At 43.8% G+C, this 23,397-nt stretch overlaps 1 protein-coding gene across 6 annotated transcripts in view; it reads left to right on the plus strand.

The window, feature by feature from the left end:
* Positions 1 to 23,397, plus strand: part of ZBTB20 (zinc finger and BTB domain containing 20) — a 1,365,016-nt gene that overhangs the window by 1,295,001 nt on the left and 46,618 nt on the right. For all 6 annotated transcript variants that reach the window (XM_073617411.1, XM_073617410.1, XM_073617409.1 and 3 more), the window contains one exon: positions 10,151 to 10,252. The gene's annotated coding sequence lies outside the window, so the exon portion shown is untranslated. The remainder of the gene's footprint in view (positions 1 to 10,150; positions 10,253 to 23,397) is intronic.

Consider the following 23,397-nt stretch of genomic DNA (forward strand, 5'->3'; position numbering starts at 1 on the left):
ACACAAATACAGCTTTCTTTTGGTGGTGTTTGATCACTTTTTTCTTTTTTTTTTATTATACAAACAAGAAAAGACTGAATATTTTAAAAAATAAATATTTTTTACTTTCTGCTATAAAACATCCAAATGAAATTGATGTCATTATTTCACACAAATACAGCTTTCTTTTGGTGGTGTTTGATCACTTTTTTCTTTTTTTTTTTTTTATTATACAAACAAGAAAAGACTGAATATTTTAAAAAATAAATATTTTTTACTTTCTGCTATAAAACATCCAAATGAAATTGATATCATTATTTCACACAAATACAGCTTTCTTTTGGTGGTGTTTGATCACTTTTTTCTTTTTTTTTTATTATACAAACAAGAAAAGACTGAATATTTTAAAAAATAAATATTTTTTACTTTCTGCTATAAAACATCCAAATGAAATTGATATCATTATTTCACACAAATACAGCTTTCTTTTGGTGGTGTTTGATCACTTTTTTCTTTTTTTTTTTTTTTTATTATACAAACAAGAAAAGACTGATTATTTTAAAAAATAAATATTTTTTACTTTCTGCTATAAAACATCCAAATGAAATTAATATCATTATTTCACACAAATACAGCTTTCTTTTGGTGGTGTTTGATCACTTTTTTCTTTTTTTTTTATTCTATAAACAAGAAAAGACTGAAAATTTTGAAAAATAAATATTTTTTACTTTCTGCTATAAAACATCCAATAAAAAAATATTAAAAAAAAAAAAAAATCTAATTTTTTTCATTCATTTCGGCCAAAATGTATTCTGCTACATGCTACATGTTAATTCCCATTAACCACTTGCAGACCCGCCCACTGCACATTTACTGCGGCAGGGCAGCCGCAATGGGCCAGATCATGTAACTAGTACGTGATCTGACACTTCTGGGTCTGGGAGCCCCGCCGGCGACCCATTCCCAATATGATTCAACACAGTGAGAACCCAGCAGCGGGTACCGCAAACTTGATGTCTACCGTTGTTTCGTGAGATTAGGCGACCCGTCGGATTTTGTAAACGGAAAGTGACGTTCCATCGCCGCCATCTTGGTACACCCCGCACTCATCCACAGTAAGGGTACAGTGAGAGGGCAGCAAGCGGACATCTTGTTACACCCAACGGAGTCTTGCATTTCACACTTATTTTTAACAGTAAAATCAGCTTATATAGTGAAATAGAGTATTTTGAAATCCGTCAGACTGTTTTGATTTTTCAAAGCAGTGGCGTTCTGTCAGATTATCAAACCTGTGATATCAGCAGGCTTGCCGCTGCTTTTGAAATTCAACATCTAAACAGTCAGATGGATTTTTAAATCCAGTATTTCACTGTGTAAGCTGAGTTTAATGTTAAAAATAAGCGTGAAATCATAGTTCCCAACTGTCCCTGATTTCGAGGGGCTGTCCGTGATTTGGAGAAATGTCCCTCTTTCCTCCTCATTTGTCCCTCATTTTGGTCTGATCTATATAGTTGTATATAAAATGCACTTTTTATCTTTCAAAAAGTGTTTCCCAGTGCTAAACCTTTCATCCAATCTCTAAATTGCTGCATTTGTACATTCTAAAAGCCAATATAAAGGAATAGTAGTGTTAAAAAAAAAAGCCCTTGTGGATTTAATTAACCTTCTTTTTTTTTTTTTTTTTTGGTTAATTGTCCTTTATGGGGGTGTGTGGCAGGGGGTGTGTCCTATGCCTACATACGTTTGCTAGTAGGTGTCCCTCATTCCCATCTCAAAATGTTGGGAGGTATGGTGAAATGCAAGACTCCTCCGGTGGGTGTAACAAAATGTCTGCTTGCCGCCTTCTCACTGCATCCTTACCGTGGACGAGTGCGGGGGGTGGCGACGGAACGTCAATTCCGTTACAAATTCCGACGGGCCGCTCAACCTGACGAAACACAGGCCCCTGATGATTACACAGGGCTCAGGCAGAACGACAATTTGCCTATGTAAACAAGGCAGATTGTCGTTCTGTCAGAGGGGAAGGCACTGATCCTGTGTTTCTGCTAAGCCTTCCTCTAGTCAAAGCACCTCCCCCACAGCGAGTAAGCACAACATAGGCACACGGTTAACCCTTTGATCGCCCCTGGTGTTAACCTCTTTGCCAGTGTCATCAGTACAGTGACAGTGCACATTTTTTTTTTGCACTGATCACTGTATTACATAGTTACATAGTTAGCAAGGTTGAATAAAGACACCAGTCCATCTAGTTCAACCTGAGTGAGTGTGGGTGTCTACAATTGTCCCTATCCTTGTACATTGTGTCTCATTAAGATGCTCATCTATTGTATTATTATTTATTTAAGGTACCCCATTTAGCACCAACAATTTCTGCAGCACTCCACACATACATCGCACACTCACATCGGTCCCCACAATCCAAGGTCCCCAATTCGCATTCATATACTAGGGCCAATTTGGGACAGAAGCCAATTAACCTACCAGCATGTCTTTGGAGTGTGGGAGGAAACCGGAGTACCCGGAGGAAACCCACGCAGGCACAGGGAGAACATGCAAACTCCAGGCAGGTAGTGTCGTGGTTGGGATTTGAACCAGCAACACTTTTTACTGCTAGGCGAGAGTGCTACCCACTACACCACGGTGCCGCCCAAATTAGTGTCACTGGTTCCCAAAGTGTCAGTTAGGTGTCCAATTTGTCCACCGCAACATCGCAGTCCCGCTGGAAGTCGCTGATCGCCGCCATTACAAGTAAAAAAAATAAAATTAAAAAATTAATTAAAAAAGATCACATAGTTTGTAGACGTTATAACTTTTGCGCAAACCAACCAATATACGCTTATTGGGATTTTGTTTTAACCAAAAATACGTAGCAGAATACATATTGGCCTAAATTGATGAAGAAATTAGATTTTCTTACATTTTTTTATTGGATATGTATTATAGCAGAAAGTAAAAAAATATTGGGTTATTTTCAAAATACTTGCATACGGCCGGCGCCAAGGGGTTAAACAGTGCACTAGTAAATAAAGTACAGGCCTCCTCTTTCTCTCGCAACTTTCTGATTGCTAAGGCAGCTAGAAGAAAGTGCTATCTTTCTGCAAAAAAAAAAAAAAAGACGTGAAGTTCACCTGGGGACAGTTTTGCATAACTGATTAATTGTCAGTCAAACTATCACTGCTTTCGAAAAATGGCCTGCTACTGAAGAGGATATACACAGGCTAGAACTCAAGTGGTTAAGAATCATTGTAATTTTTCTTCTCCGTATACTATCTCAGTTATGTCATTGTGCACAAACCGCTTGCCGACCGGCTCACGCCGATATACGTCGGCAGAAGGGCACGTACAGGCACACTAATGTACCTGTACGTTGCCCTTTAAGAAGCGGTTTGCGGGCGCGCGCGCCCGCCGCGAGCTCCATGAGTGTGTTCGCGGGTCCCGCGGACTCGATGTCCGCGGGGATACCCGCGATCGTCTCACGGAGAGGAAGAACGGGGGAAATGCTGATGTAAACAAGCATCTCCTCGTTCTGCCTAGTGACAGGACACTGATCACAGCTCCCTGTAATCGGGAGCGGTGATCAGTGTCGTCTCACACATAGCCCCTCCCCCACCACAGTTAGAATCACTCCCTAGGACTAACTTAACCCCTTCACTGCCCCCTAGTGGTTAACCCCTTCACTGCCAGTCACATTTACACAGTGGTCAATGCATTTTTAATCGCACTGATCGCTGTATAAATGTGTGTGGTCCCAAAATAGCGCCAAAAGTGTCAGATCTGTCATAATGTTGCAGCCACGATAAAAATCGCTGATCGCGGCCATTACTAGTAAAAAATAAATTATTAATAAAAATGCCATAAAACTATCTCCTATTTGTAGACGCTATAACTTTTGTGCAAAGTTGCAAACTAATCAATAAACGCTTATTGCGATTTTTTTTTTACCAAAAATATGTAGAAGAATACGTATCGGCCTAAACTGAGGAAAAAAAAATGTTTTTTTATATATTTTTGGGGGATATTTATTAAAGCAAAAAATAATGTGTTTTTTTTTTTTCAAAATTGTCACTATTTTTTTGTTTATAGCGCAAAAAATAAAAACCGCAGAGGTGATCAAATACCACCAAAAGAAAGCTCTATTTGTGGGGAAGAAAGGACGTCAATTTTGTTTGGGAGCCTCGTCGCACGACCGCGCAATTGTCAGTTAAAGCGACGCAGTGCCGAATCGCAAAAAAGTGCTCTGGTCATTTGCCAGCCAAATGGTCCGGGGCTTAAGTGGGTTCCATATTTGTCCTATAGGTCTTCACAATATAATAAAAGGAAAAATTTCAGCATGGAGTCTGGGGACCACTTGTTATTGCTGGTGAGATTTCTGAGCTGTGATCGCCATTTAGTCTTACAATCAAAATATGCAAAAGATGAAATCCGGTGGTTTTTTTTATCCTTTTCGGGGGTTGTTAGAACCTATGACAGGTTTTATGGTTGCTGTGTTCCATTGAAGAGTTTTTCCTTGATTTCTTATCTTGATGACCAACAAGTAGGAACTCAGAAGACTAACCTGCAGGAGGTGCGAACTCTTGCCCATTCTTTTAAAAAAAAAATAGGTTTTAGCTAGAGTTCCTCCTTAATACAATGTATCTGGCTTTCACAGACTTGGTAACCTGGTGGGAAGATTGATTATTTTAAACAATTTTAGACCACAAGCCCCCCGAAGCTCCTCAAACATCATTTGGCTTGTGAAGTTTTCACAAGTCCCGTCAAACCAAAAAAAAAAAAAATCAGCCTTTCCATTTTAATCGTTCATTGTCCTGCCTTGTCCCTCATCGTTTTTGTGTCCTAGAACATCAAAATAATTTGTTCAGAACAAACAACAACAGTGCCCGTGAATTAGGGACAGTTGGTGCTTGGTTGTAATTAGAACCAATTAACTGCATGAAACAAAATCTATTCCAGAGCTAAAAAAGAAAACAATTCCCTTTTACAATCTGCCTGCTTACGGTCGCGCTTTTGGTTCTGCGCTTCTATGCGATACCAGGAGTGGCAATGTTATGATTTTACCTGCGATGATGGAGTGTGTTTACTTATGGTGGGCACTTTTCTTTTGTTTAACCAATACTTTGGCCTACCTTTAAGTCACAGGGTTAGAACCTGAAAGAATGACATTTTTTTTAAATGTTTGGTAAGCCAAGTGGACCCTTGGGGACAGGAAAGTCCACTTTAAAAGATGACCTACATTCCTCTTGTTTTGTAATGGCATCAACCAAATGGTGAGCAGCTTGATGTGTACTGAATAAAATGCATTTGAATTGACAATACAGATAGAATGGTAGGGAGATATGCAATAGTGTTGAACAAAGATTAACAGCCATTGAAGCTATCTCAGTAACAGGGCTGCTTAGAAAAAGTTCCCACACTTGACTACTAGGTGGCAGCACCATACAGTCTATTAGAGCATAGGTAGGCAACCTGGGGCCCTCCAGCTGTTGCAGAACTACAAGTCCCATCATGCCCTGGGAGTAATTGTAACTGCCTGCCTTGCAATGCCTCATGGGAAATGTAGTTCCACAACAGCTGGAGGGCCCCAGGTTGCCTACCCCTGTATTAGAGTATTAGAAAGTTTCACATGCAAAACAACCAGTGTAGCACAGATTAGAACAAATATAGTTAACTTGGGAATAGAAATGAGGCTTTAACACGTTCTATATAGAAAAATCAGGACCTCATTCCTCCTGCTGGTGATCCCTCTAGTGATATAAAGATCTATATAGAGGTATCAGGACCTCCTTCCTCCTGCTGGTGATCCCTCTAGAGATAACTAAAGATCTATATAGAGGTATCAGGACCTCCTTCCTCCTGCTGTTGATCCCTCTAGTGATATAAAGATCTATATAGAGGTATCAGGACCTCCTTCCTCCTGCTGTTGATCCCTCTAGTGATATAAAGATCTATATAGAGGTATCAGGACCTCTTTCCTCCTGCTGTTGATCCCTCTAGTGATATAAAGATCTATATAGAGGTATCAGGACCTCTTTCCTCCTACTGGTGATCCCTCTAAGGATAACTAATGATCTGCATAGATCAGATCTCTCTAGATCTTTATTTATCTCTAGTGATATAAAGATCTATGTAGAGGAATCAGGACCTCATTCCTCCTGCTGATGACCCCTCTGGTGTTAACTAAAGATCTATATACCTGTAGAGGAATCAGGACCTCCTTCTTTCTGCTGGTGATCCCTCTAGGGGTAGCTAAAGATCTATATAGAGCAGTGGTTCTCAACCTGGGGGTCGAATGACGATTTGCGACGGGTCACCGAATCCTGGGCTGTTCCTGAAGCCCGGACCGCTCTCCCAGCCTTTTCGTGGCCGCCCATTCAGTTCACAGCATGGCTGGGGGGGCAGAGACTGGAGGTCAGCTGACTGGTGAGGAATGTGAAGTGGGAGGTGCTGGAGGAGACCCTATTTCCTGATTTCGGCATAGGTGTCACTGCTGTGAGACACCACAGAGCTGGAGACACAGTGAAGCCGAAAACGCAGTGAGTAACACTACCTGCGATTAGAGTTGCCATTAAAAGTCCCCACTACAGTTATCAGATCAGCAGATGACCTTGATCAAGAGCACCAAAGTTGGCTGATCAGATCTCCCTCCAGCACTGCCACTCATCCCATTCCCCCCACCCCACCCCACCAAGGAGTAAGAGAAGGAATAAAAATAGAGAATATATGGAAGGGAGGGGAAAAGAGGGGGAGGAACGAAGAAAAAGGGAGAGAAAGAACAAGAAAGACGGCTAGAGAGAGGGATGGGGGGGGGGGACAAGAAATTAGGCTAGAGAGAGATAAAGGGGAAAGAAAGGAGAACAAAGAGAGAGTGGTACATCCTAAAATGTACCATAAGGGGTTTTAATACTGTACGAGGTGAAGGGACTTAAGGAGCGCTAAATTTCCGTGGGTTAGGGGTGAAAATTACTTGTCTTGCCTTGGGTCCTGACAACCCACGCTACAAAAATTTTACTGTTAGGGGTCCCCACAACTTGGGAAAATTTATCAAGGGGTAATGGCACTAGAAAGGTTGAGATCCACTGATATAGAGGAATCAGGACCTCCTACCTCCTTCTGGTGACCTCTCTAATGATATAAAGATCTATATAGAGGAATCAGGACCTCCTTCCTCCTGCTGCTGATTCCTCTATTAAAATAAAGATCTATATAGAGGAATCTGGACCTCCTCCTTCCTGCTGGTGATCCCTCTAGTGAAATAAATATCTATATAAAGGAATCAGGACCTCCTTCCCCCTGCTGATGTCCCCTCTAGTGTTAACTAAAGATCTATATAGAGGAATCAGGACCTCCTTCTTCCTGCTGGTGATCCTTCTAGTGATAGCTAAAGATCTATATAGAGGAATCAGGATCTCCTTCCTCCTGCTGGTGACCTCTCTAATGATATAAAGATCTATATAGAGGAATCGGGACCTCCTTCTTCCTGCTGGTGAACCCTCTAGCGATATACAGATCTATATAGAGGAATCAGGACCTCCTTCCTCCTGCTGATTAACCCTCTAGTGAAATAAAGATCTATATAGAGAAATCAGGGACCCCCTTCCTCCTGCTGGTGATCCCTCTAGTGAAATAAAAATCTATATGAAGGAATCAGGACCTCCTTCCTCCTGCTGATGCCCCCTCTAGTGTTAACTAAAGATCTACAGTATATAGACGGATTGGGACCTCTTCCCTCCTGCTGGTGATCCTTCTAGTGAAAACTAAAGATCTATATAGAGGAATCAGGACCTCCTTCCTCCTGATGGTGATCCTTCTACTGATAACTAGAGATCTATAGAGAGTACACTAAACACAAGGATAACCTAAAAGGAATTAAATCCAGAACAAGGCAATAATGCTATCCACACCCCATCACGTAACTGCCATTTCCAGCATTGGACAATATTTATACTCCATCCTCTCCCAGTCAATGTTTGTTTACCTGTGTTATGACATGACCGTTCCCCACCCTGGCAGTATGTGACACCGGTCTGGTAGCGAGATTCATTCCCCTACCTGGAAATGGCTGCCTATTATTAGTCCTTCTCCTAGCGGGGGTTTGTGTAAGACAATTGAAGTTCTGTTTCTTAACAGAGACATGATTCATGCTACTTGTAGTAACACTGAGCACCTCTGAGCAGGACAGAAACCCAACTCAGACAAATGTCTGTGAAATCAATGCCGTCTGTAAAGAAAGCCTCTTGACACCGCATTTTGGCAGTTCTGCGTTCCGGTGAGGAGACGGTGCACAGGTTGGGAAACCATGCGGACTCCTGCCCCCCCCCCGGGCACTGGCTGCGCAGTGACATTATCTTTGGTGCTCTTGTGGAAAAAGAATCTTGATTTTCCAGCTTGTTTTATCTGATGCATTTCACTGTGTTTGCACCAGGTTCAAGTCAATAAAAAAAAACAAAAAAAAACATGCAACCTGAATGACGTGTCGTTTGTTAAAGCACAGTGGGGTTCATTTACTAAAACTGTAGGTCAAGGCCTAATTGAACAAGCTGAAGTTAGAAGCTGATTGGCAATGCAGAACTGCACCAGATTTTGCACTTTCCCATTTTAGTAAATCAACCCCAATGTATCATAAACCATAGCTAATATTTATAAATAAAATACTGTTATCACCTTTTATTCATCATTTGTTACATTTACACTATATTACCAAACGTATTGGGACGCCTGCCTTTACACGCACATGAAATTTAATGGCGTCTTAGTCCGTAGGGTTCAATATTGAGTTGGCCCACCCTTTGCAGCTATAACAGCTTCAACTCTTCTGGGAAGGCTGTCCACAAGGTTTAGGAGTGTGTCTATGGGAACGTTTGACCATTCTTCCAGAAGAGCATTTGTGAGGTCAGGCACTGATGTTGGAGAGAGTCTGGCTCGCGGTCTCTGCTCTAATTCATCCCAAGGGTGTTCTATGGGGTTGAGATCAGGACTCTGTGCAGGCCAGTCAAGTTCCTCCACCCCAAACTCACTCATCCATGTCTTTATGGACCTTGCTTTGTGCACTGTTGCGCAGTCATGTCACCTCCAGGACTTATCTCTTTTACTTATATGTGACAGGTTTATTGCACTTTGGAAGGATACACTCTGCCTGTGAGAGGAGAGAAGTACAAAGAGCAGCTATGCCCACCCCTCCCCTCTGTTGCCCATTCACAGAAGCCTTTGTATTTTGTGAATGAGTTCAGATAATACAAAGGCTTCTGTGAATGGGAAGAAGGAGAGGAGGGCATTACAGTTCCAGCAACTCTTGAAGGAACTGAGACCCCAGTGAGCAATGTTGGAGCTCCAGAAGTTATCTTCCTGGAGCACAATAAACCTGTCAGATGTGAATAATAGAGATAAGTCTACCAGGTGGAAGGCACCTTTTTAGACTTAAAGCGGTGTTCCGACCAAAAAAAAAAAAAATGAAAAGCCAGCAGCTACACATACTGCAGCTGCTGACTTTTATCAATAGTACACTTACCTGTCCTGGAGTCCAGCGATGTCAGCACCGCAGCTGATGTTTCCATCAGCTTTTGGGTGCTGCCGCCGCCATTGCGTGTAACGGTACCCGGCAGTGTAGCCTTACGGCTTCACACCTGGAACCCTACTGCGCATACACGAGGCAACAGGGACTGGCCCGGCAACAGGGAGAGGAGGAGGAGGGAGCCTCGCGGTGATGTCATGGGCCACGGCCCAGACTCCCGGAAGTGGGAACAGGATGCCTGTCAAAGACAGGCATCCTGTCCCCCCTCCCCCCCGAAAGGTTCCAATTGTGGCACCGTAGGGGGAGAGGAGACAAATGAGTGGAAGTTCCACTTTTGGGTGGAACTCCGCTTTAACTCATGGTATGTCTGCAGGTTTTACAAAGTAGCTGAATTTCTGGATTGCAGTTTGAAAGTATTGAAGGTCAAGGGTAAGCATGACAGCCCAGCGACAAGCATTTTCAGAAGTAGGCAATGGCAACCTGTATGTTTTTCTTATGTCTGTTTTTCCTTTAATATTGTGTTTTGTTATTTATCAGTTAATGGTAGACATTGGCATGTATTTTAATTACAATCTCACGCTCTCCATGGGTAAGACGATGTGTAATTTCAAAGGACGCGTCAGGAACCTGGACATTAATCCTCTCCTCCTTTTTTTTTTCTTCTAGCCTATATGCTGCCTCTCTTCCTCCCATTCCCAAATGATCATCTGCACTAAACCGGAGACGTGGAGCGAGATACCCGAGGAGTGACGCCATTCTGTAACTACTGTAAGTGTACACCTTTTGTGTGATCCTTCCCTTCTGTCTACCACCACATTTTAATGATGAGGCTGTTGGGGGATGTCTGGTATCCCAGTTAAGTGCCTGCATGATTGCACTCTACGTGTTCCTCCATATTGAATTATTGGTACAACCAAAGGGGGTATTTGGGTAATTGGATATTGTTGCAGTTTTGGATGTTACCACATCTCCTGTTGTATTTTTCATAATATAATTTAAAATTAAAAATCAGGGAGAATTAGCAGGGACAATGGGACCACCTCATTACGGGGACAGCAGGTGTGCAGACCCTGAAACTCAAGAACAAAGATCCCACCATTACACCTTCCAAGAGACAGAAGAGAAGCAACCATAGGGTGGTTTTAATCCTTTGCCATCTGCCAAAAACAGAAAAGTCTCCTCTGGAAGACCTGAACTTTACATTTCAGTAGGATTTTATTAGAGTTTGAAACATTCTACATAATCATTCCACATTTTGAAGGTTACAATAACCCCATCAACAACAGGCTGACAACAAGATCAAAATACTGAGGGATATTAGACATGGATATTAGACATTCGAATGGAATGTAACGAATGAATAATAATAAATAACAATAATAATAAAAACGTATTATTATTATTATTATTATTTATTATTAATTCATTCCGTTCCATTTGTTTAGATGCGGCATTCGTAACTTCGGATAAAATTTGAAAGGAAATTCCAATACCTATAATTTCATAGTCAGTTATTATTACTTAGTTATTCTTTCCAATTTTCGGATTTTCTTTCTTATTTTTGAATTTTACGAATTTTTGAATTTACGAATTGCGATTACAACGAATGACCCGAAAAACTAAAAAAAAAAAAATAAACAAATGAAACGAAAAGGACTAAATTTTATGGCAGTGCACGTGTCTAAGGGATATTCATGTTTCTTTGTGGCTGCAATCCAGTGGCCACAGTTTGCCACAATTTTTATGTCCTGCAGCTAAAATACTCTTTGTGCAGGCAGTGCCTATGCAGTTGATCAAGGAGGGGGGTAAATATACACTATATTACCAAAAGTATTGGGACACCTGCCTTTACAAACAAATGAACTTTAATCCCAGTCTTAGTCCGTGGGTTTCAATATTGAGTTGGCCCACCCTTTGCAGCTATAACAGCTTCAACTCTTCTGGGAAGGCTGTTCACAGGTTTAGGAGTGTGTCTATGGGAATGTTTGTCCCTTCTTCCAGAAGCGCATTTGTGAGGTCAGGCACTGATGTTGACGAGAAGGCCTTGCTCACAGCCTCCATGCTAATTCATCCCAAAGGTGTTCTATCAGCTTGAAGTCAGGACTCTGTGCAGGCTAGTTCCTCTATCCCAAACTCGCTCATCCATGTCTTTATGGACCTTGTTTGTGCACTGGTGCACAGTCATGTTGGAACCAGGAAGGGGCTGTTCCCAAAAGTTGGGAGCATGAAATTGTCCAAAATGTCTTGGTATGCTGACGCCTTAAGAGTTCCCTTCACTGCAACTGAGGGGCCAAGCCCAACATCTGAAAAACAACCCAACATCATAATCCCCCCTCCACCAAATGATTTGGACCAGTACACAAAGCAAGGTCCATAAAGACATGGGTGAGCGAGTTTGGGTTGGAGGAACTTGATTGGCCTGAGAGTCCTGACCTCAACCCCTATAGAACACCTTTGGGATGAATTCGAGCAGACTGTGAACCTGGTTTTCTCGTCCAACATCAGTGCCTGACCTCACAAATGCGCTTCTGGAAGAATGGTCAAACATTCCCATAGGCACACTCCTAAACCTCGTGGACAGCCTTCCCAGAAGAGTTGAAGCTGGTATAGCCGCAAAGGGTGGGCCAGCTCAAAATTGAACCCTATGAACTAAGACTGGGGTGTCATTAAAGTTCATGCGTGTGTGTAAAGGCAGGCGTCACAATACTTTTGAAAATATAGTGTATGTGTCTATGGAGGTCTACATAGAACTTGTCCTTTTACCTAGTTTGGGCACAGATTCACGTTAAGGATGGTTGCTGTGGTCAGACCTTGCAGTAAAGTACGACGTTACATCTAACAGCAGCCTTCATTTTTCTTGTATTTTTTCTACAAGAAGTCCTTGAGAAATGAGGACACCCCCCCCTTTTCCCGTATGTGATAAACATCACTTACATTTGCTTAATCAGTAATGTATGGACTAATTAGATTTTTCCTTGCGTGCCCTTATCTTTGCAGAGTCTGCTCTCAGAACTATATCTAAATTGGTTCCACAATGCCTCGTCTTTTATCTGCGCCCTGGTTAGGCTGTATGGTGCGTAGAGCGGGCTTCCTGCCCACCGTCTACCTGGGTCAGATCTCTTCTCCAAGGCGTAAAGCCCACGTTCACCTCTTTCAAAGATTTCATTTATATTTTTCTCCTTTTCTCTTTAATTACTTGTCTATCTCTAATTTTTGGATTCTTCACTTTTCTGTGTCCTCTTGGCTCCACCCACTCTTTCCATTTGTACTAACACTGGGGCTGTACATGCATGAAGTTCAAAGGTGCTACTTAACAAAATTCCTATTGGAATCACACAAACTTGAACGTAACTGCGGGTCCACCACACACACACACACACACACACTACACAGTGCTGAAATCACATTCCTTTACACACAGTCTCTCAGTCTTCACAGGGTGTATCTGGCTTTTATGTTGCTCTTCTGACCTGTGAAATTCTCTGGTCAGAACAGCAATGTAGTTGCAGAAGGCAGATACACCCTGTGCAGATCATGGCTAACTGGCTGTGTTGTAAAGGAATGTGATTTCAGTCCTGCGGAGGAGCAACAGTATAGAGTGCTGTAATGGGAAAGGAGCTCAGCTGGGCATAGCATGCAGGGTGGAGGGGGTGGTCAGTGGGCTTTGGGGGGGGGGGGGCAACTTACGTCTGGGAGGGCAAAGCCATGTGACACAAAATCTGGAGCCTGCAGCCCTTCAGGGCCCCCCTGAGGAGGTGTTAAGGGATTTGTTTTTGCAATTTCTGAAGTTTTCTCTGTCAGTGTTGGCAGGTGTGTGTCTTTTCCCTAGTTGTCAGAGAAATGGGGTAAGTAGACATCCCTGGGTGGGGGTGGGGGGGTACAGAGAATCCCATCTGGTGACTAGGAGACACTGAGCAGTATCATACCTCACCAGTGACATTGGTCCCATCGTGGCTACAGGATGGCACTCTCCTTCTCTTGCCTCGCTGAGCTTGGTTACCCTTCCATGTTGCCAGAACACAGCACAGACACTTCCCCATCCTTGTACTCCTCTCCATTCATGAAATGGCTCACAGCTTCCCCCCAGCCAATAATAACAGAGGGGTGTGGATCGTGGAAGGCAAAGTAGAAGCCCAGTACTGGAGCGTGGCTGTGGGGCCCTAGGGCAGATCAGAGCTGAATTTTTTTGAGGATATGATAATATGACCGGGAGACTGCAGGGGCCCTTTGGCGCTAGAGGCGGTGTTGCGATTGAGACCCCTGCAACCCCTTATGCTACGCCCATGAACAGGAGTGAAACAACACATGCATGGACATCTAAAGGACTTTATGTTAGATAACCTGTCAGGGCTGCAAAGTTTGTAAACTGTACTGCCTACAGGTGTCTTAGGAGGGCCATAGATTATGTGACCCCTGGTTACAGGAAAGAAAATCGCTTGATTCCCCCATCAACACAGTTATTGTTGATGGCGGAATTCCCCCCCCCCCCCCCCCCCCCGCTGAGCTGTTATGCTCTCCCGGTGGGGAGCCGTCTCTGCCAAGAGAACACAATGATTTTTGGTAGCAGCTTTAGCCGCTGGCAATAATCGCATGCTAGAAAGCCAACATGCTGGTTGTACCCAAGTTGATTGATGAATTACGTTGGGTACTCTCAGCCTGCCCATACATGGATTGAATCTTGGCCAGTTCCTGCTGAAACGGCTGAGATTCTAACCATCTTTGGCCAACCTTAGTAAAGCTCTCATACTTTCTCTGTGCACCCAAAGGTTTCCTCTCATTCTGAGCTTGGTCACTGAGAGCAGGTGAGGCTCTTTCATTGGACAGTGGGATGGCGAAGGGTGGGACTGAATTATAAAATCAGCAATCATCATGTTTTATGGTTTGTTGTAAAATCTCAGTGCCAACAGTTGCAGATCCTTTCTGTTGGGTAAAAATGTGCAACCTCTTACACACAACTCATGTTGATCAGACAAGAAAGGGAGATGATTAGGATGAAGACCAACGGTACAGCATCAAGAGCTTTGGTGGTCAGACTTCGCATTTCCTCCTACATTCAGAAAGATCTGCCCAGATAAAGTAGACCTGATGCTGAACTCCAGAATAAGTAAATATTTTCTAAATCCATTCCTCATGTGTATTCTTCCTTGAATCTTGGTGTTCTTTGTGCATTTCTTCCAGATCTGTGCAGTAATCCAGTGTGATACTTTGGCTTCCTGTAATAAAGACCAGCCACTGCTACTCTCTCGTTGTACAGGATGACTGGTCTTGTCTCCTCCCCTCCTGTAGTATTCGGCAGGCAGCCTTTTGTCCCACAGCTCTGCTCTGTACACAGACTATGTACAGCACAGTGATGATGTCACAGTTACTTTTATATGGTAATATTTGGGTTTGCAAAAGCATTCAGTGCACAGAATGTGGATGTAAATTACCGTAGTTGTGGCTATAGAGGAATATACTGTATTTCAAGGGTAATTTCACCTTTTCACGAAAAATGAAAAGGCTGACATAGTCTCCTGGCTAAGCCCTCGGACCCTGCAGCACATAGAGGCAGTGACGCCCCATGATGCTGGTGTAGTACACAGCCCAATGCCTACAATGGCATGCACTCATTGGTCAGCACAGCCATGAGACCATGCTGACCAATGGGAAGGGCATCTGAGGCCTCTTCTTCTGGTAAGGTGTCCCAGAAGAAGAAAGTGCTTCTCGTTTGTCAACGTGGTCATGCAAACCAACAAGCACTTGCCATTGTGAGCCCGATGACAGAGAATCTCTGTGGAGCTGTGTATTGCATAGTAAGGTGTACAGACCCCTACACTGGCAGTATGGGGCATCATGTTTGCTATGTGCAGCAAAGTCCAAAGGGTTGGCCAGGGTATTTCAAGTTGGTTCCCCTTTTAATTTTTTTTGTGAACTTGTTGGGAGGTGCAGCGTGGTGCGGCGGGCAGTAAAGTGGTGCAGCAGAGTCCAGTTGCAGAAAACAGAACTTTTATTAATGTCAAAGTCCAATAATTCACAACAAGCCTGGGGGGGGGGAAGGCACCCGACCGGGAACACTCACAGAATGCTTCAGCTGTGTGGAGCGGCACTCAGAGGTGCCGACGACATCTGTCTTGAGGGGCAGAATGCCACCTGGCAGATCCCAAATGGGAAGGTTTCCAGGAAGGATGACGTGTCCCTATCCTTTCCCTACTTCTGACGAACCTCTCTCTACCGCTAATGTCCCTACCAGACTGGTGGTCTGTCCCTTCACTACCGAATTGCAAGAAAACCTGGGTCAGACAGTGATGGGAAATCCAAAATTGTACAGTTGTCACCAGAACAGGAGCTAAAGGAAATACACCTGTTCTGATGAAAATTGCCTAAGAGGGGAATTTGCTTTATTTGGAGAGATCACTTCCAATCACTTCCTGTTTTGTCTTCAGGACAAGAAGTGAAGGGAAATAACCCCAACAGATCACAGCAAAAAAATCAATCTGGTTTTAACCTTTTCCTACTCTATAAAGTGGGGAGAAATCAACCATATGAGGACACAGCATTAAAAAGTTCAAGGTTGAAGGCCATCTCCAAGTTTTGTGTGCCCCCTCACCCTGTCTCCCCACATTAATGATGCAGGAGCGCCATTTTATCCAGGAGTGCTGTGATCCAAGGGTGCCTTGATGGCTCACTCCTAGGAGGTGTGTCCATGATGGCCTGGGCTCACAAGTGGGTACAGATGCCAATAAACTTCATTCAGCTTAGAAGAGGAAGTAAAAATACCATAGATTTGGGCCTTCTGACACTCTAAAGCAGGGGGTCTCCAAACTTTCTAAACAAAGGGCTAGTTTACTGTCCTTCAAACTTTAGGGGGGCCAGACTGTGGCCAATGGGAGTAGAAAATGTTCTGGTGTCAGTGGAGGTAAACAATGCCTCATCTTTGGTAATAGAGGGAGGAATAGTGTCCCATCATTGGCGTGAGTGGAAGGATTAATGCTCTGTCACTGGTGTCAGTGGAAGGAATAGTGCCCTATCAATTGTATCAGAGGAATAGTTAGGGTTGCCACCTCATCCCTATAAACCCAAACACATATGAATTACACAGGTTCTGAGGCTGATTTAATGCAGATAAGGCTCCAAGTGAGTTTAATAACCACCTTAATCAGCCATGGAACCTGTGTAATATGTTTTCGGGTTTAAAGGGATGAGGTGGCAACCCTAAGAATAGTGCCCCATCATTGGTGTTAGTGAAAGGACTAGGGCCCCATCATCGATGTCAGGAGGAGGAATAGCGCCCTGTCTTTGGTGTCAATGGAAGGAATAGTGCCCCATCATTGGTGTCAATGGGAGGAATAGGACCCCATCTTTGGTGTAAGCGTGAGGAATAGTGCCCCATCATTGGTGTCAGTTGACTGAACAGTGCCCCATCATTGGTGTCAGTGGGAGGAATAGTGCCCTGTTTTTGGTGTGTCAATGGGGGGAATAGTGTCCCATCATTGGTGTCAATGGGAAGAATAGGACCCCATCTTTGGTGTAAGTGGGAGGAATAGTGCCTCATCATTGGTGTCAGTTGACGGAATAATGCCCCATCACTGGTGTCAGTGGGAGGGATAGTGCCCTATCAATTGTATCAGTGGGATGAATCGTGCCCCATCTATGGTGTTATTGAAAGGAATAGTGCCCCATCATTGATGTCAGTGGGAGGAATGGTGTCCTGTCTTTGTCAGTTGGAGGAACAGTGCCCCATCATTGGTATCAGTGGGAGGAATAGTGCCCCATCATTGGTGTTAGTGAAAGGAATAGTGCCCCATCATTGGTATCAGTGGGAGGAATATTGCCCTGTCTTTGGTGTCAATGGGAGGAATAGTGCCTCATCATTGATATTATTTTATTGGGAGGAATAGTGCCCCATCATTGTGGTCCATTGGAGGAATAGTGCCCCATCATTGGGGTCAGTTGGAGGAATAGTGCCCCTATCAGGGGAAGGAATAGTGCCTCATCGTCGGTGTCAGTGGCAGGAACTACAGTGGGGCAAAAAAGTATTTAGTTCAGCCACCAATTGTGGAAGTTCTCCCACTTAAAAAGATGAGAGGCCTGTAACTGTCATCATAGGTAGACCTCAACTATGAGAGACAAAATGTGGAAACAAATCCAGACAATCACATTGTCTGATTTTTGAAAGAATTTATTTGCAAATTATGGTGGAAAATAAGTATTTGGTCATCTACAAACAAGCAAGATTTCTGGCTCTCACAGACCTGTATCTTCTTCTTTAAGTGGCTCCCCTGTCCTCCACTAATTACCTGTATTAATGGCACCTGTTTGAACTTGTTATCAGTATAAAAGACACCTGTCCACAACCTCAAACAGTCACACTACAAACTCCACTATGGTGAAGACCAAAGAGCTGTCGAAGGACACCAGAAACAAAATTGTAGACCTGCGCCAGGCTGGGAAGATTGAATCTGCAATAGGCAAGCAGCTTGGTGTGAAGAAATCAACTGTGGGAGCAATAATTAGAAAATGGAAGACATACAAGACCACTGATAATCTCCCTCGATCTGGGGCTCCACACAAGATCTCACCCCGTGGGGTCAAAATGATCTCAAGAACCGTGAGCAAAAATCCCAGAACCACACGGGGGGACCTAGTGAATGACCTGCAGAGAGCTGGGACCAACGTAACAAAGGCTACCATCAGTAACACACTACGCCGCCAGAGACTCAGATCCTGCAGTGCCAGACGTGTCCCCCTGCTTAAGCCAGTACATGTCCGGGCCCGTCTGAGGTTTGCTAGAGAGCATTTGGATGATCCAGAAGAGGATCGGGAGAATGTCATATGGTCAGATGAAACCAAAGTAGAACTGTTTGGTAGAAACACAACTCGTCGTGTTTGGAGGAGAGAGAATGCTGAGTTGCAACCAAAGAACACCATACCTACTGTGAAGCATGGGGGTGGCAACATCATGCTTTGGAGCTGTTTCTCTGCAAAGGGAACAGGACGACTGATCCGTGCACACAAAAGAATGAATGGGGCCATGTATCGTGAGATTTTGAGTGCAAACCTCCCCCCATCAGCAAGGGCATTGAAGATGAAACGTGGCTGGGTCTTTCAGCATGACAATGATCCCAAACACACCGCCCGGGCAACGAAGGAGTGGATTCGTAAGAAGCATTTCAAGGTCCTGGAGTGGCCTAGCCAGTCTGCAGATCTCAACCCCATAGAAAACCTTTGGAGGGAGTTGAAAGTCCGTGTTGCCCAGCGACAGCCCCAAAACATCACTGCTCTAGAGGAGATCTGCATGGAGGAATGGGCCAACATATCAGCTACAGTGTGTGACAACCTTGTGAAGACTTACAGAAAACGTTTGACCTCTGTCATTGCCAACAAAGGATATATAACAAAGTATTGAGATGAACTTTTGATATTGACCAAATACTTATTTTCCACGTTAATTTGCAAATAAATTCTTTTCAAAAATCAGACAATGTGACTGTCTGGATTTGTTTCCACATTTTGTCTCTCATAGTTGAGGTATACCTATGATGACAATTACAGGCCTCTCTCATCTTTTTAGGTGGGAGAACTTGCACAATTGGTGGCTGACTAAATACTCTTTTTGCCCCACTGTTGCTGATAGTGGGGGGGGACAACGCCCCAAGGGCCAGATAAAAGCAAGCAAAGGGCCGCAGTTTGGAGACCACTGCTCTAAAGAAAAATCTTGAAGTTTATAGTATTATTTGCACACTATAGCACTGGGGTCCTGGGTTCAGTTCCCACCAGCGACGCCATTATTTGGCATTGTATGTTCAGTGTTGGCTCAAGTTTCTTACTACCAAAAAAACACAAATAAATAGTCAAATAGTCTGAGTATGTATGTGGATAAGAAGCGATTGATTGTATGCTCTATGGCGGGGCCGGCACTGACGGGTATGGCCTTGTGTTCCCAGTAAAATAGCTTCAGATCAGCGCTATATAAAGCGAGCAAAATAAATACATTATAGACATTCTTCCCTTTACATCCGCAGCCTCAGGTAATCACTATTCAGCAACAACTGGAAGCCCCCGACACCAAACAGCGACCCATCTGAATGTGTTTGATTTGATTACGACGCTCTCGCACAGCCGCTATGCCGCCTTCTCCCCGCACGGCGTGCTACCAGAATAAAAGATTTTATTTGAATGACAAATATCTCCGTAAAAAAGAGAGGCCAGAGCTGTTTCAAAACAAAGGAAAATCCACGGCGCGCCTTGGGTAATAGGAATACATTATTTGGCCTAAGCTCGACTGCCTGTCTGCGGGGTATTCCCTGTATAGAAAGCCAATCTATAGGATGAGATTCACAGCCGCGTCCCCAGAAACGTATTAAGCAAATAGATTCATCCTAGCGAAAGGTCAGGGCGATTGTCAGGTGCACGCGGCGCGGGGGCGGCTTATCATCAGCACCCCCCCCCCACCTCACCATTGATTGAAATAGATTGGGCAAGGCTTGGCTGCTGGGAGACAAATCCACAAAGATGGGGGCTTCCCATGGCGACTGTAAACCTCGGGGGGGGGGGGGAGCTGTCCATCTTATGAAAATTTGTCGATGGGCTGCTGCTGAATCTTGACGCACCGTCACTGCGCAGACAAATACATATTTCAATGACTTCTTAAAGGCCAGGCGTCCACGAAACTTGTAGTTCAGTCGTTGGGTGGAAGAAGCATTGCTGGGTTGCGTTAAAGCAATACTCCAGCCAAAAGCTGTTTTTATTTTCCTTTTTTTTTCTGTGCTTCTGTTGGGGAAATTTAACCTCGCTTCCTGCTTTAGTGACAGGGCGTAAAAAGTGTGGGAAGTGATGGGATATCCCTCTAATGGGTATAGATTGCAGCGAAAGCACATTTATATAGTAGAGTTGGGAGGGTTTTAAATACAGTGCCTTGAAAAAGTATTCACACCCCTTGAAATTTTCCACATTTTGTCATGTTACAACCAAAAACGTATTTTTTTGCGATTGTTTGTGATAGACCAGTGATGGCGAACCTTGGCACCCCAGATGTTTTGGAACTACATTTCCCATGATGCTCAACTACACTGCAGAGTGCAGGAACATCATGGGAATGTAGTTCCAAAACATCTGGGGTGCCAAGGTTCACCATCACTGTGATAGAGCAACACAAAGTGGCAACTAATTGCGAAGTGGAAGGAAAATGTTAAATGGTTTTCACATTTCTTTACAAATAAATATGTGAAAAGTGTGGGGGGTACAATTGTATGGCGCCCCCCGGAGTCAATACTTTGTAGAACCCCTGTTTGCTGCAATTACAGCTGCAAGTCTTTTTGGGGATGTCTCTACCAGCTTTGCACATCTAGAGAGGGACATTTTTGCCCATTCTTCTTTGCAAAATATCCCAAGCTCTGTCAGATTGGATGGAGAGCGTCTGTGAACAGCAATTTTCAAGTCTTGCCACAGATTCTCAATTGGATTTAGGTCTGGACTTAGACTGGACCATTCTAACACATGAATATGCTTTGATCTAAACCATTCCATTGTAGCTCTGGCTGTATGTTTAGGGTCGTTGTTCTGCTGGAAGGTGAACCTCCTCCCCAATCTCAAGTGTTTTGCAGAATCTAACAGGTTTTCTTCTACGATTGCCCTGTATTTGGTTCCATCCATCTTCCCATCAACTCTGACCAGCTTCCCTGTCTCTGCTGAAGAAAAGCATCCCCACAACATGATGCTGCCACCATAAGTTTCAGGGTGGGGATGGTGTGTTCAGGGTGAAGTGCAGTGTTAGTTTTCCACCACACATAACGTTTTGCTTTTAGGCCAAAAAGTTACATTTTGGTCTCATCTGACCAGAGTACCTTCTTCCACATGTTTGCTGTGTCCCCCACATGGCTTCTCGCAAACTGCAAACAGGACTTCTTATGGCTTTCGTTCAACAATGGCTTCTTCTTGCCGCTCTTCCATAAAGGCCAGATTTGTGGAGAACACAACTAATAGTTGTCCTGTGGACAGATTCTCCCATTTGAGCTGTGGATCTCTGTAACTCCTCCAGAGTTACCATGGACCTCTTGGCTGCTTCTCTGATGAATGCTCTCCTTGCCCGGCCGGTCAGTTTAGGTGGACGGCCATGTCTTGGTAGGTTTTCAGTTGTGCCATACTCTTTCCATTTTCGGATGATGGATTGAACAGAGCTCCGTGAGATGTTTAAAGCTTGGGAGATTTTTTTATAACCTAACCCTGCTTTATACTTCTCCACAACTTTATCCCTGACCTGTCTGGTGTGTTTCTTGGCCTTCATAATGCTGTTTGTTCACTAAGGTTCTCTAACAAACCTATGAGGGCTTCACAGAACAGCTGTATTTATACTGAGATTAAATTACACACAGGTGGACTCTATTTACTAATTAGGTGACTTCTGAAGGCAATTGGTTCCACTAGATTTTAGTTAGGGGTATTGGAGTAAAGAGGGCTCAATACAAATGCACGCCACACTTTTCACATATTTATTTTTTTTAAAAATAATTTTCCTTCCACTTCACAATTATGTGCCACTTTGTGTTGGTCTACCACATAAAATACCAATAAAATACATTTACGTTTTTGGTTGTAGCATTACAAAATGTGGAAAATTTCAAGGGGTATGAATACTTTCTTCAAGGCACTGTATCTTACTCAGGGCTTTTTTTTCAGAGAATAAGTGCTGGTACTCTTCACTTTTCAAATTACCTTTTGTCTCCGCCCCCTATACCCCTTTGAATACCGTCTCTTAGTTCAACCCCCTTCCCACCTGCCCCTTCTTGAGTATCCAGAACCAAGTATAATTTTGTGCTGCTAAGTAATGTGTAAGGAATTTGGTAATGATAGCAAGAAATGCAGTACATCCCCTACAGCCAGTAACAATAGATCCCCTCAGCAACAATATAACTCGCAGCAGCCAGCAACAATAGACCCTTCCCTCAACAGTAGATCCCTCCAAGCAACAATTGACCCCCATCAACATGAACCCCCCACCAGCAACAAGAGACCCACCCACAGCAATAAATTCCCCAAGCAACAATAGATTCCCCAGCAGCCAGCATTGATAGATCCGGAGGTGCCAGAACTGCGTTCCCCAACGTTCCCGCTGAAAAAAAGCCCTGATCTTACTGGTTCTTATTGCAGTCTATGACTCCCTGTCTTGATGATATCTGCACCCTATCATTTCATTCTTGTTTTCACCAGGAAGGAAATCTCCCCAGTGATCATACAGGTAGCAGAAACACTTACCTGCTAGATCGAAAACCAAAAAAATTGGGGGGGCTGAACTCAGGCTCTTTAAGTGGACTTTCAGTAGCTATACAAGTCTGCTCAAATAAATTCCTGACATGTCAGAATTTACAGCAACAGTTTCATTGTTCAGGATAAGCGCCACTATTTATCATTAAAAAGCCATCCTTGAGCTCCAGTCCAGTGATTTTGCCTAGGCGAAGATGATGTCATCAGTCAGCTGCAGGCGGACTGCATCGTTGTAACTTTGTAGCAAGTCACAAGGTGAGAGGCTGCAGTTGGGGCTGATCTGTAATTTGTGCAAGCCAAGAACTGCACAGGCACCAGGATTTTCATGCGTTTGTATTCTCTGAGCCACCATCCCAGTCCAGGAAGTAGCTGGTGACCCTGGATGATGCCTGGACAAAGATGGTACAAACCTTCTGGAGAGGAAAAGCAGAAAGAAGGCATTGTCAGGAGGTGTACTGTGATCTCTGCAGAAGGTGCAAAGTCTTTAGAAGTGCTCAACTCACACATTACGAAGCATGCATGTGCTAGACATGAAAAATATACCTGATGTTAGGGTCCAATTTAACCGGAAATGTCTAAATACCCTGAGGACTGGGTCAGATTTCTGCATAGCAATTTGTGTCAGTACTCCCTCCATGGGGTCCTAATAAGGTTGTCACCCTCTAATAGCCAGA

This window comes from Aquarana catesbeiana, linkage group LG02, assembly GCF_042186555.1.
Source record: "Aquarana catesbeiana isolate 2022-GZ linkage group LG02, ASM4218655v1, whole genome shotgun sequence".
In the NCBI taxonomy this organism is placed as follows: Eukaryota; Metazoa; Chordata; class Amphibia; order Anura; family Ranidae; genus Aquarana; species Aquarana catesbeiana.